Source organism: Gallus gallus, chromosome 18 (assembly GCF_016699485.2).
Source record: "Gallus gallus isolate bGalGal1 chromosome 18, bGalGal1.mat.broiler.GRCg7b, whole genome shotgun sequence".
Classification (NCBI taxonomy): Eukaryota; Metazoa; Chordata; class Aves; order Galliformes; family Phasianidae; genus Gallus; species Gallus gallus.
The window spans coordinates 6,156,181-6,170,312 of record NC_052549.1 but is presented as its reverse complement, the minus strand read 5'-3'; the positions used below and the strand labels follow the sequence as shown (position 1 = coordinate 6,170,312).

The following is a 14,132-nucleotide window of genomic DNA, read 5'->3' as shown; positions in this document are numbered from 1 at the left end:
GCCTCTGAAGTTTTGTTTAAGTCACACTTAAAGCCTACGCCTTCTAGAAATACAATAAAAGCACAACGGTTTTCTGAAAAAGGCTATTCTGTTAAGAATTCTAACAGTATAAGGATATATCAACAGGAATTTTTTCCTTCATTTTCTACAGAGAAAGACTGCAGGTTAAGCTTTGCTTTGAGATGGGTTTTCTAGCATTGGAGTGCTTGTGTAATAGATATAACCAGGGCAGCTTATAAACATATATAATCTTTCATTTTGCAGTCCATTGATATTTAGTGATGTGCAACCATTGCAGAGCAGCCCAGCAGCTGCTCAGCAGAGGAAATTTAAATTAGACATTAAAGGCAACCTAATCTGCTTTATGATTAGCAGAACTTTAAACATACGGACATCTCAGGGCTGCTTGAACTTGACCTATTTGTGAATGGTATGGAGTTCTCCACTGCCAGAAAAATCCTTTCTGAAAAAGTCAGGTCTTCTTCCTGAAAATACACAGCATTTGTGCAACAAATTCACTGGGACTTCATTGTTCATGGATACATATAAACCAACGAGCTGCATTCTAACCTAACCCTTGTGGCTAGTAAGGGTTTACTGAGAATTATACCAATTATTATTTTTCCTAGCACAATAAAGATCTACTTAATGTCAGCCAGTTGGGTAGCTTTAGGGCATTACCAAAGCTATTATAAACAGCAAATTACAGCTAAAGATCGCTGAATGTACGTCCGGCCCACTCAAAAATGACAACAAAGCAGAATACCCCCAAACGACCACAAAAAGCACACGGTGCAGGCACACAATGGTGGGGTGTAGGGATGTTTTAAAGAAGGTTTCAATTTCAAATGTCAAATTTACTGATACGTAAACAAGCCCATTTTCCAATGCTTTCAGTATTTGATATGTGTCTTTTTTTTTTAAATAGTGAAAACTGGAATTAAAAGGTTTTTAAATGAACACTGGGTTTCAGTATTCAACTTCACAGAGGTTATGGAGTCTTTGCAGGTATAACTAGTATATCGTGTGCTGCTCATTTAGATATACAAGAAAAGCATACAGCGCCTGCAAAGCTCTTAATTGCTCACTGATAGAATCTATGATCTTCTTCCTGAACATTTTTATTCTTGGCAATATCTCCTCTCCCTCAGGAGAGGTCCAATATCAGTTGTATTATACCACATAAATCTCCATTAAAATTAAGAGCAAAGTTTCCACCCAATCCCAGGTGTACAGTTCCACATTTAAATTGCACTTACACTACATAGATAGAGGATTCATCCTATGGTTATAGTGCTTGAGTAGAGCTCAGGAGACTTGGGCTTAAGTGTCGTTTGTGTCACATACGGTATATAATATTGGGAAAAATCATTTGAAATTTCTGCTCTTATGTAAGTAGCAAAATACCATTTGCTGGCTGGCCCTAATCCTGTAGATAGGTTTGTAAGTACATCTCTGCACAACACAGTTGGCAGATCAGCTCATGATGCCACAGGGAGAACATCACAAACGGGGGAAAGCGAGGTAGCTATTCACAGACCAATAGTACTAGGGCGTCTATCTCCAGGTTACCAAGATTGAGTCACTTTGAAAACAAGATTGAGAGAGGAATTCATGTCAAACGCAGAATTCAAGAATACCACAGACTTCACCACAGGATCACCCAGTGGGGGTGACCCCGGAATTCTCACCACCTGTTCCTCTTCACAAGCTGTCGCACACTAGAAGACCCTGAAACTAAAGGGCCATGATGGACTTCATCACCAACAGAAGCAAAGTGTCACCTGGAAAGTTCTGAATATCAACAACTGCTCTGTTTTTTCACTCCTCTCCCATGTCTTACCTATTGCTTTCTCCTGCACTTGCAGCAGCTCAGCACACATTGCTGTTGCCACTCTTGCACTTAGCAAAACACATCCCCTCTATGTTTAATTTCCACTTATTGCGCTTCATTTTGTTACATAATGGAAGCTCATAAAAGGTTTTCAGATTTTGGTACTAGCATCTGTAGAGTTAATTGTAAAGCCTAAAAAAGTAAAATCACCTCCGGGAAAGCCCCTTAGGAACAGTAAGTAAGCATTGCCATTCATTTCTAATCCCAGTTTCTCTACACCCACAGGAAATAAGCGTGAGAAATATGGGAACTATGAATCATTTATGGTGTTTCCCTTATATGAGAAATTGCTTTCCTTACCTATATGATCAGGGTGTCCATTTCAGTTTGTCATGGCTTTCAGAAAGCAGCAGTGGGTCAATACAGAGGCAATTTTCTGCCTGTATCCTCACAAGGGCGGAAGGCTGGAACAGTTCTACTTGAAATACAGCTGCTGCCCTTCTGCTAATTGCCCACTCTGTGCTGCATCCCAAGGCAGCTACCTCCTGCCCATCACTCCTAGGAAGCTCCTAGCAACGTTTCTCATAGAGTACTGCAGAATTATGAAGTTGCTTGGGCAACAGTGAACTGAAAAATTGTACAGAAAGTTGATGTCATTTAATATAATCCTTGAAACATCATGTTTACATTAAATTACTTTTCATTCAGGTCAGTACTGCAAGTGTCTGCAGCTCTTAATGTATTCTCCAGCCATGGTGTTCACTGTGCCCAATCTAAAAATTTTCAAGTCCATGTTGACTTGTCTCAAACTTCTTTGATAGTTTAGATATACATATGATAATATGCTATTAAGTTGTAATGATAAGTTTTGCAATTTGTCTCTTTTGTTGTTATATTTCAGCTACTAATTCCCACCTGAAATGGACACACCACTGTATCACATGCAGTATCACCAGGAACTGAAACACGCTGACAGTTCTTCTCACCACTCTCCCTTGAAACAGGACGAACCAGCTCACAGATGTTGCTTTTGTTGTAGAAAATTATTGTCTTTTCCACAGACACACACAGAACCAACTCCAAACATAACTTGAATCGAAAGCTGATGCAACTACTTCACTTTGGGCACTCGTCAGACACTGTAATTTTGCTTTGCAGGTGGTGAAGCCCGCCCTGCTCTCCCTTTGCAGCTCTGTTGAATTAAATGGAAAGATACTTGCCTATCGCAGTGAGCTTGGAATCCAGCATTTATTCAAAGCTGTCAAACCTCACAGTGAGTCAAATCTGTCTACTATATCCAGGAATGAGTTATCCCGAGGTTGTAAGATGCTCAGGTTGTTTGCCTGAAAACTGCAGTTTTTAAGCAAAGAATCTTTCAAAAGTCAAAGACAAATCAAAACCTTCAGTCAATTTCAGATTCAATGCCATAGCACATTTTTCCTAAGAAGAGAACAAAACCTTTCTGATTACGGTTACAGAAAGAGTCAGTCTCAGAAGGGCAGTACATCAGCACTGGGATAACCATGAGAATCACCAGTTTACTCCAGTGCTAATTTTATCTATTTTCCACAAAAGCAAAGACTGCCAAATCTCTTCAGATTTTGGCTGAAGAATTACTGTTAAGGTTCTGGACTCAGCATAACACATGAATTGGACTGTCCCCAAATTTCTACAGTCTACCAGTAGTTTCATATGAACACTTAATTTCATTTACCACCACTGCAGGGGGAGAAAAGGGCGGGGAAAAGAGGAAAAATAAAAGCTGCATAGATAAAACTATGTTTTAGAAGGTAATATATACTTTGAAACTGAGATCTTCCAAGACAGTCAGAGAGCTTATATTGTTTCTTACAATTACAGTGGGAACCTCATCTCCATGATGACCATTCTGAGAAGTTCGGCAGTAACTTGCTGTTAATTCTGTCCAGTTGATGCCTCAAAATCATGTCACCTATCAGCAATTTAAAATCATCTCCAATGCACATCGAGTCACATCATCCTGCAGGCATTGGTGGACTTAGTAGCCTCCTACAGAAGTTTTACTCTCTGAGTTAATGAAATGTGGGCTTCTTTATTCAAATACCTACAGCAATCTTGTGCTTAACTCTGAGTTATCTACATTTCTTATATTTACAGTTAGAAATAGCAATTTGCATGTATCTGCATACCTCAGAGTACTTCATATAGGACATTATTCCCACTTGCTTCACAAAGAGAAAGAATGAACAATTCAATTTACTCATTTGCCAAGACACAAATATTCTTAGCCAATTACAGTGGTATGATGTACTCTATCATCAGCTAGTATTGTTACCCTAACAACAATAAAACAGGCAATAGCAGCAACTATTTTACATCTCAAAGCAGTGGGAAAAAGTATTCCAACTTGCACTCTAAAGATGCTGAAAAATCAACATGTTCATGGTGCAGCGAAGAAGCACAAGAATCACTCCAAACTGAAGAAATAAAGCATGCAAGTAGAAGCTCTGAAGCCAAGCTAGTGCTTTATATCATAGTCTTTACAGCAGAATGCATTAATACCACGCTCCAATAAGCACAGCAACAGATGGAAAGATGTAACAGCACCTCTGGATCCTAAACAACACATAGGAGGCTTCACATACGAGGGAGATGTTCCCTACTATGGTGGATTTGTTACTTCCCAGAAGTGCTAAAAAATATTTATTTATGTCAGCCTTAAAGGAAGAATAAACCAGGCTAAAATGCAGACTGTTTACATTCAATACCCTGGCTTCAATAAAGTCGAGTCTTTCAGAACATGTGAAATGAGTTTAATTTCGGCTTCATTTGACTAAATCTTACCCTTAGGTTTGCTTAATTATAGAGACACTGGAAAAGAGATGAGATCATAAATCTCACAGTGTGTTGGGAAGCTCTGCTGGTTATAATTCAGCTAATGGAAAGGGGTGTTTCCTGTGAGAGCCTGTGCTGATACACTGCAGAAACAATGGTAAAAAAACACTACAATATCAACTGCGTGCAATACTTACTATCTTGTCATCTTCAATATATTTACTGTATCACACTGAAAATGTATAAGTACTTTATTATTATTTTCTTGAAAAGCAAACAGTGCCTCCCTGCTTATCTGTTCACCTATTTCCAAGTGGCTTCAACAGTCAGACAGTGAGACAAGGGTTCATATTTGTACACAGAACCACAACCCACAGAAACACAGCAATGTCTTTATCACTCCTCTGGAAAACTGAGAAGAGCACAATGCCAATCTGATGCTCCTTTTTCCATCCCATGTTACAATCTGTATTGTTTATACATTCAAAACATAAAATGTGATCTTTGCAATGAAAAGGCCCTGGGTTTAAAATAAGGTTAATGAAGCTTAGAGGTTTTCTTGTAGCACATCACTGTTCACACCAACATAGCTGAGAACATCAAGTTACTCAGCAAGCAAATCACAAAACCAACAAAAAGCAGCAACAGCAAACAGGAGATCAAGCTGAGACCTGCTGGATCATAAAACTTCCCCTGAATCCTGACTGCCTCGTCTTCCAACTGCATGTACTTGAAAGACAGCGTGTCAGGGAGAAAAGGTACAAAGATCTCAATAAACGGCTTAGAAAAATTATAAACCATACTCCAGAATGAGGCTTTTATGTCTGGGCTACTCTGATAAATCAGTCTCAGGTAATGTAAATCACACAGTGCAGTTTTGATGTGACAAATGCATTGATCCTTGCTGATAGCTGTTTTGCATCATTTATTTGAAATGTGCACCAAGCCAAGCTTAGAGGAAAATTCTCTTAACCTGCGATCAACTTCTCAAATCACTCAAGTCAAGTTTTGTTGCAAAATGCAAATCCTGAAACTTTCTTCTGGATTGTTTTTTAATTAACACCTTACTCAGAGCTAATTCACAGTCTTCAAAATGAGCCAGTGAGGCACTTTGATCTCTTTCCTTCTACTCCCTACGTTGTGGTTGATGGGGAAAGCTTCCTCTGCTTTTCCTGTTTAAGTACTTCTGGGACACGTTAAACAATAACCTGGTTATATCCTTCCCTCATTATCTGAGGTGTAGCACAGCATCTCACCTTCTGAAGTACAGCACAGTTTGTTCCAAATAGCAACTATTCTGACTACACTGCAGCCCTATTCAAGCGACACATCCGTGTTGTTCAAATGAGTCGAGTCCTGCGTCACTCTGGCATACCTGCTAACAAGGACTTGAAGTGTTTATTCATGTAATCATACCTTTATTGTTATGCTCCAGTCTTTTTTCAGTGCTACCATTAGTTGTGCATATTTAGTCCACAGTGTACTCCCATTGATCAAAAAGCCAGCGCGGCAATCTAACTAAAAGCAACCAACTTTGGAGATCCTTCCTTACTAAAAATAAAATGACTGCTTCAGGAGCATCAGAAGAAGCTGCACAGAACTCTGTCTTAAAACAACCTTCCTAAAGCTTCTAAAATTGCAACTTATGCACGAGATAGGATTTCTCTATCCAGTGCAGAGGTATCCATAACGATAGCAGATGTTCAATTCCTTGGCATATTTTAATTTCAAACTTTTAGAGGGCAGGAAAATGGTTTTTCCTCCAGACATAATCCCAATAATTCTCTTTATTGCATTCTGGTGTTACAGAGAAGAGACCAACAATCACAGCAGTCCCACACCACGTATGTGTAACCTGTTCTTTTCCTACATTTCATACAAACTTCTCCCACAGGAGCTCCATTTGTCTTTCTCACATTCACTCAAGCACAAAACTCCTTCCAGACTGCTAGATACAATGGAGAGAGAATCCCTGTTCCTTTCACTGACTGCCTCCCCTTCTGCTCTTGCCAATCATTCCTATGGAGAACATCTTTTATGCAAATATTTGTGCTGGCTCTCATAGACCAATACCTGTAATACTACTGTACCAAATGAAAGCCTGATAATCCATTCAGAACAGCAATTATGTCTTCCACTTAGTTCTTTTGCTTTTATTCTTTAGAGTATTACACACTTGATATTTTGTAGGAATAAAAATAATATATCAAATAAACCAAACCAAGAAAGACAAATCATTTTTCTTCCAGTAGCTTGTTATAGACATGATAGGCTGGAAGTACAGCTAAGTAGCCTAAAATCTTGGGTCTGTTCTTCGAGATATAAGATTCCAGAACAATTGACATTTTCTACTGATTATACATGAGGTAATCCAGAGAGAGAAAGTAAGACTGAAGAGATGGAATACCGCACTGAGTGTTTCACTAGTGCTGATGTTCTCTGAATGTTAATCAATAAAGAAATAAATAAGCTGCCAAGTTAGGCATACCGTAGCCCTGGATTTTGGCCATAATTCTCCAGAGCATGTTTAGGGAGAGAAAGAGGTTGATTTCTATTGAATTTGTATTCAGATTTAAGCTTCAGAAATAAAATACAAATCTTCAGCTAACACCGAAGGAGTTTTGTTTCCACTTCAAGTAAAGAATAAAAATGTCTTTCTGCAACAGTGGTCAAAAATCTAAACACCTCTAAGAGCTTATTTCAAATATGCAAAGAGAATTCCAGTTTTTCCCCACGAATAATTAGGAAGAAGATGCATGTAGAAGCAGCAAAGCATCAATAAAGATTTACGTACTTCAAAGAGAACTGGACTTCTGAGTAATGTACCAAATGAGATAGGCACATAGCTTTAAGATGTCTACTGCATACATCTCTTCAGAGGTTTATCAAGACACAGGCAGACAAAACTGACCTGATGGGCCTTCTCTGAATAGGAGGTTGGGTCAGAGACTGACAGAGATCCCTTAAACTGAATCAAAGAAGTGCTGCTTGTGTGACTCAGAGAAAAGGCACCTTGTTGTCCAGAAAGGATCGTTCATGAAAGCAGTTAACTAGGAAATAATGGACAGCTGGAAGACTAATCCAGGAAGAAAAATAAAAACAAAGTAACCAATACAGATATGGGAAACTTGTTTCCAATCAAAGTTAAACAAATAGCTAAAAATAGTAAATAATAGCTAAAAAATAGCTTGGCATTTAAGATACTATAACATGCAAGCCAAAAGTTGCACGCTGGATGCAAAACCACAGAAGGTCTAAACTACAAAAAGATGAAAGCACAACCTCTTCAGAAATACAGTTCTGCAGTGGAGTAGAAAATGGTGTGCGATAATCCCAGAACCAATTAATTGATTGCAATTAAAATTAAAGGAGAATTCTTTAAGAATTAGAGCAGACTGCTTCAGTGGTTCCTGAACTGATTATTACTTATCTGCTATTTTTTTGTTATTAAAACAGAGGTCCACTGACCATACCATAAGATAAACTAAAATTCTTCAAATTCCCAACGTTAATCTTCAAAGACAATATTACTTCAGAGAGCTAATGTCTGCACCTCCTTTCTGAAGCATGCTGTCCAGACAGGTGCTTGCTCTCCAAGTAGTCCCACACCTCCAGTCTCTCTCTGGAGAAATAATGTTTTTAGGAGAACTTCTACTCATTTAACTACACATTTTTTTATATGGGAAGCAGAAGAGGTAAAATACAAACTAATGGGAGTGTCTTTGTTGTCTTGTTGACAGACCAACCTGCTCTTCTTAATTTCAGAAGAGTCACACAGAGAACTCGCAATTCAGTTCAAAATACTTCAGCATTTGTGTTTCTGAATGGTCACTTTTCATTGATAAGAACTCATGTGAATTCCAGATGCTGGTGCGTTTCATTTCTCAATTACGTTTATGTTTATGACCATTGCAAAATTAATTCTCACCATGCAAGACTCAACTCTATAATTCAACTTCCTCTGCATTTTCTGGTTTACTTTCACATGACACATCTGTTAGAACCCAAGAAAGTGAGCAAAACAGTTCTCAGTCTCAGTTACGCTGAACTTCAGTGTAGGACCATCAAGAGCTTTGCTGACGTTTAGCAGAACTACTGCTCTTCCTCACACAATATACGGCTGAAGACCATTTTAGGCTGCTGCCAGAACATAAACATGCTCCAAGTCAGCTAGTTGCTATGGAAACCTCACTGGGTAAGACAGACACTGTAGGTCAGTGCTTCAACAAAAGATAAACAAGCTGGGAATAGCTAATGTGTGAAACCCAAATTATTTTCCCCTCTAAACAAGAGTGTTTTTCCCCTCAGTGATAATTTTACAGTACATGCAAACGGTGTAGACTCAATGCTCCAGTGGGTTTTACTAATTTGGAAGGCACGGTTTTGGCATTTTTAAGAGTTAATTTTGTAAACGTGTTAAGCTTCTCACCAATGCATGATTCCTTCAATGGTCTGAAGTTTGGTTCCTTAGCACAATAAGATCTTCAAAATCTGTAATCTCCAAAGCCAAAATCTTCATTTGAAGAATGTTCCAATATGTGCATCATACTCAGTCCATCATATTTAGCATCCATTGTAATGCATTGAAAGAAAAATTTTACAAGATGACAATCAGTGGTGTTATAAAAATAAAATTTGGATTGTCGAAGAAATGTAAAAGATGCCTGGATTTCCAGCTGCCTTGGGGAACATTTGTACCTACCAGCCCTGAGCTTTTACAAGCAGCAAAACGTTTGTCTGAGTTAGTTTCATCCCAGAGAAACAGGAACACCCCAAGATAAATGGATACAGGCACAAAAGGGTTACAAATGAGGCAACATCAAAGATTATTTTCACATTGAAATATTCATGTTTTTCTACTACTGCTGAAGTTTTATAAATAACAGAAGAGCTAGCTGGCATAGCAAGAGACCTAATTATAAACAAGTTATAATTAAGTACATCTCTAAATTATATAACATATCAATATAAATGTATTCATTATGTAAATGGGTATTTTATTGCTCATTTAAAATACATAATGAAAATGCAGATAGTAGGTGGACAGCATGCTAAATAAGGCCACAGCTGAAGGAAATATATCTTGGCAGAGACAGAAGATGTAGGTGTGAAAGAACAAGAGCAACACTTAGTTGTCTCTTCAATAACAGACAAGAACGTTATGCTCATGAGCTGATCTCATGCATCATGTCCAAGTTTGAAGAGTTCAGTCATCAAAGATGTGCACAATAGATGCTTTGAATTTCAGGAGCTTTTTTCCCTTTTTAAGTGGGCACAAAGAAATGAAGAAGAGACACACACACACCTAAACTCCTGCCATTTTCTTTCACTGAAATCTCAGTCCAAAATAAAACCCCAAACTCCCCCTACATCTGAAGCCGACAACTGCTAAGATAGAACAATGTACCTGAAGAGCTTAGCAGACCATTTTCAAGTACTGGAGCTGCTAAGGCAGGCCAGCCAGAAACTGAAAGGCTCATGATTGCTGGGGGTCAGTCTAGTGGTAATACTTACAGGCAAGTGCCAGAAGATAAAGTGAACTCCCTGCGAGATGAAATACCTATCAATTCCCCAGACCAAAGCTAGGAATCCAAGTACCCTAGGAGAACTGTATTTGCAATTACTTCCAAGAAGTCAGTATACATCATTATTAACCATATTTAAAGATATTCACCTCAAAGCAGCTAACAAACACGTTGTCATTTCAGATAAATTTCCTTGAAAAGCAGTAACTACTGCTTTAACTGAGTGCCCATCCTCAGCTTTGACAAGAACTGCATTTTGCTGGAACACGAAGGAACACGATTTGGCATTTTGCAGAGAAACCTTTCTTCCTCCTTCTGTATTCAGTGTCTCAACAACCATTTTACAATCTCTGGTTCCAGTTACTGAAGTTGCCAGCCTTGTAGGCACTTAATGACAACATTTAGCTCTTAAGATTTTACATAAGAAAAACATTTGCCAGTGCTTTTAAAAACAGTTCCTCATTTTGAACATCTTTCCTGTGAAAGTGGAAGTGCAAAAAATAGCATTTCTCACCATGCAAACCAAATATTTCAATACTCCTTAAAAATAAACATTCTGCCAAACTTTTATTCAAATCTACTCACAGTCAAAAAGTTACAAAAAGCTTTGAAAGCCGTTCCCAGCTTGCTCCCTTCTCTTCTCCCTTCTCCCCCAGGTGCTTCAGCATACACTTTGCTTCCTTTTACTTTACACATCTCCTGCTTAATTCCTTAATTATAAGAACAACAATGCTCATCACTTTGCACTGGTCTACGCCCACTGCTATTTTACCCACATCATGATCTACAGCTTGCTAGCTGCTCAACATTATTTGCCTCTGTAGTAAGAGAAAAGTCCCCTTGCCAGCCTGTTCACTTTGCCAGACATCTGCCTGTTCTCTTCAACCTTCCTTTTATACTAAGCAATTCTGAACACAGACTCATCAGAGGAAACCCCAGCTCACAGATACCAATCATAGCAGGTAGGGAACCTCCTTTCGGTAATTAGGCAGCCTCACAGCTCGTTTTGCACACTGTCCTGCTGCAATTGCTGAAGTCTGGCAGAGGTAAAACCCCAGAAACCTGCACAGCTTCCTTGGTATTTCAGTAAAAAACTACCCAGAACACTATCAGCCCCAAGGCACCGCTAACAACAAACAAAAGACCTTTTAGATTAAATTACATGCATTTCAGCATCAGTTCTGAAAAGAATTAAAGATGAACTTTAGGCCTACTTTTCTCAAGCTGTACCAGGGATTGCTGATGCTTGAAGCTTCACACAGCTTTATCCACCTCATTACCACTTTTACATTAAAATTCCATTCTCAAATTCATAAAAACTCAAATTTTGCTCATGAAACATTAGTTCTATTGAAGTTTTACCAGTTTTACTAAAAGCTTTGTCAAGTTAGGGAGAGACAGACGCCCAGCCTGGAAGGATCTGAGCATGCAGAGCTCTCCCTACACTTATGGACTGCTCGTGCAGACACTGTGCTATGTGCTTGAATATACATTATGAGTAGTCCCATCCCCATAAACAAGAGTGATTCAAGCATTTAAAACTGCACCAGAATGTAAGGCTTGCTGCAGTTGGGTATTAAGTAGCCGTATTTACTTTAATGAGTAAGATACACATATCCTTAAGGATGCTTTTTCCTCTTTCTACACAGGAATGAGGTTATTCACTTAAGGCATCACATTTGTAGACTGAAAACCTTGATGTTATTTTCCATGCAATTCTTCCAGTAAAGAGTTTTATGCTGAAATATGCGCAGACTTTGAATTTTACTAAAAGAAGACTCAATTCTGTAATTCTGAGATGCTAGCTTGTTTTTGTTCAAACGATTGCTTTTCTACATCCACATCAGGATGCATGCAAGAAGGTTAATGGCCCTCTCTTATTCTGTCACCACTAACCCAGCACAAAAGAACTCCAAAAATGCCTTTCTCAGAGAAGAAGCACTCCAGTGCCTCATGGGGAGTGTAGAAAATCTTTACTTACACTTCACAAATGATTGCTCTGTTAAGGTGAGCTGGGCTCTGGACGTTCAGTCCTGGAGTGGAGGAGCAGTGAGGAGAGCAGCTTTGTCCCTGTAGAATGGAGCAGCCGGCAGGTCAGCCAGCTCCAGCCCAAAGGAGGTCGGGAGCAGCAACAGGTCTCTACACCTCAAACTCAGTACATGATGCTCTTCGGGTCCGTGTCTGTGTAAAGAAGGGAATTACACTTGTGTTTAATGCTATTTAGTTTTGCTGTCTCAGAACGAACATACAAAATATGATACTGAGTCTAAATATTTGAACTGTCTTTCCTGACCCAGAATTGAGATAGATTTTCAAATGAATAACATTGCTCAGTACCCTTCATGGGCATGAGCAGTTGTTAAAGTGCTGCAATTTGCTGAAAGGGTAATCATTAAGTATATAAGAATACGACTCTGTACCTTAATTAGCAATGCACAGCGGGGTGAAGCTCTTGGACACCCCTATATCTAAAAATTCCAGTGGTCAAAATTCCATTCTAACTGGCCTTTTATTTACACAAATGCAAACTATGTTTTCATCAAGCCTCCCCAGCACCTCCACCACAAAATTTAAAAACACCCCATTCATTAGCATTTGCTAAGTGTTAGTAAGCAGTCTTTTTATAAATTTGTGCTGCAGAAATCTGGTCGAAAGGATTAGGGCTATTGACTAAAACGAGGGGAAAAAACTGCAGCAACTTGCATCATGCATTATACATAGCATGAGAAATCCCAGTGGCACCCAGACATTGGAGGCAAACTTTCCTCCTCAGATCCTCATGGTAATAGCCAAGTTGGGGATTCAGTGCACGTAGAGAGAGCAGATTCCCCCAAAGTCAGGCTGACATCAAGGTACGGTAACTGAATATCACCATTCAGTAGAATCCCAGGAGGAGAAATTTGCACTGAATTTCTAACACTTTAATGCACTTTAATTTAAAGGGAAGGTGATAGAAAAGCAAGAGCAGCATGTGATTCTAGATTCTTAAGGGTAGAAATAAACCTCAGAAATTTATATATATGGAATGGTATATGAGAGGGTCTGGAGGTGATGGGTCAGCCAAGGAAAGAAAATTCAGATGCCAGTTATTGTAAGTTTAAGGTGCCAGTTTCCGGACTGTAGATTCAGGCTGTTTTATGCCTCAGTGTAAAAATACTATCATACAAGCACAAGTAGCATTATGCCTTATTAAACCTAATTCAAAGCCATATCAACATGCTTAAGTCAACCACGAGTAGTGAGGAAAGGAACTAAAAATATCACATCTCTGCAATCGAACAGCACAGAAGCACAGCTAGCAAGATCTGCTGGGTCTAATTCTTTTATCACACCACTTCCATGCTGACTTTATTAAGTGTGAACTGGGGGAGGACATTTCCTGGTTTACTGGGTGAATCCTAAACTGATGACGTTTCAGAGAACAGCAGACATCATCCAAAAATTCAACAGCTCACAGTCTGAACAGGCAAAATTTTCATACCTCTGCAGCTGCCTGGAGCTGAAAGCAATTACTTGATTCTCTGTTATCTGAAGATTTGGTCCTACATTTATCCACAGGATCAAAATTATTTTTACTTTCCACTAGGAAACCCCATTTTTTAATTCTCAGTTGTTGCTCAAGATGCTAAGTAATTACTTGTTTCATATTTATTTGAGAAGCAATCTCTAGAGCCTGAATCCCAGTGATAAGTTATGTAGCAAAATATAGTTCGTTTCTGCTTTTTTAAATTATTTTTTTATTCTTTATTTTTCATTCAGGATTCTTCTCTCCTAGCATTTCACACTAGGGACTTTGCTATGGCTTTCAGTTAGAAAATTATCAATTAACTAAGGGAACTCTTCCCTTCTCTTCAGCTGTCTCATTAGTGAGGAGAAAAGGAAGAAAACAAAGAGACCTGAAACTGATTTATCTGGGTATTTCTCCATATAGTCATGGTTCAGTCAGGAGAAAATGCAGT

General features: G+C 38.8%; 1 long non-coding RNA gene across 1 annotated transcript in view; it reads right to left on the bottom strand.

Moving 5' to 3' along the window:
• The window catches only part of LOC107052251, a 243,894-nt gene that overhangs the window by 181,838 nt on the left and 47,924 nt on the right, over window positions 1-14,132 (bottom strand). Inside the window, exon 2 of the long non-coding RNA XR_006931756.1 lies at window positions 12,155-12,354. This is a non-coding gene — a long non-coding RNA (uncharacterized LOC107052251). The remainder of the gene's footprint in view (window positions 1-12,154; window positions 12,355-14,132) is intronic.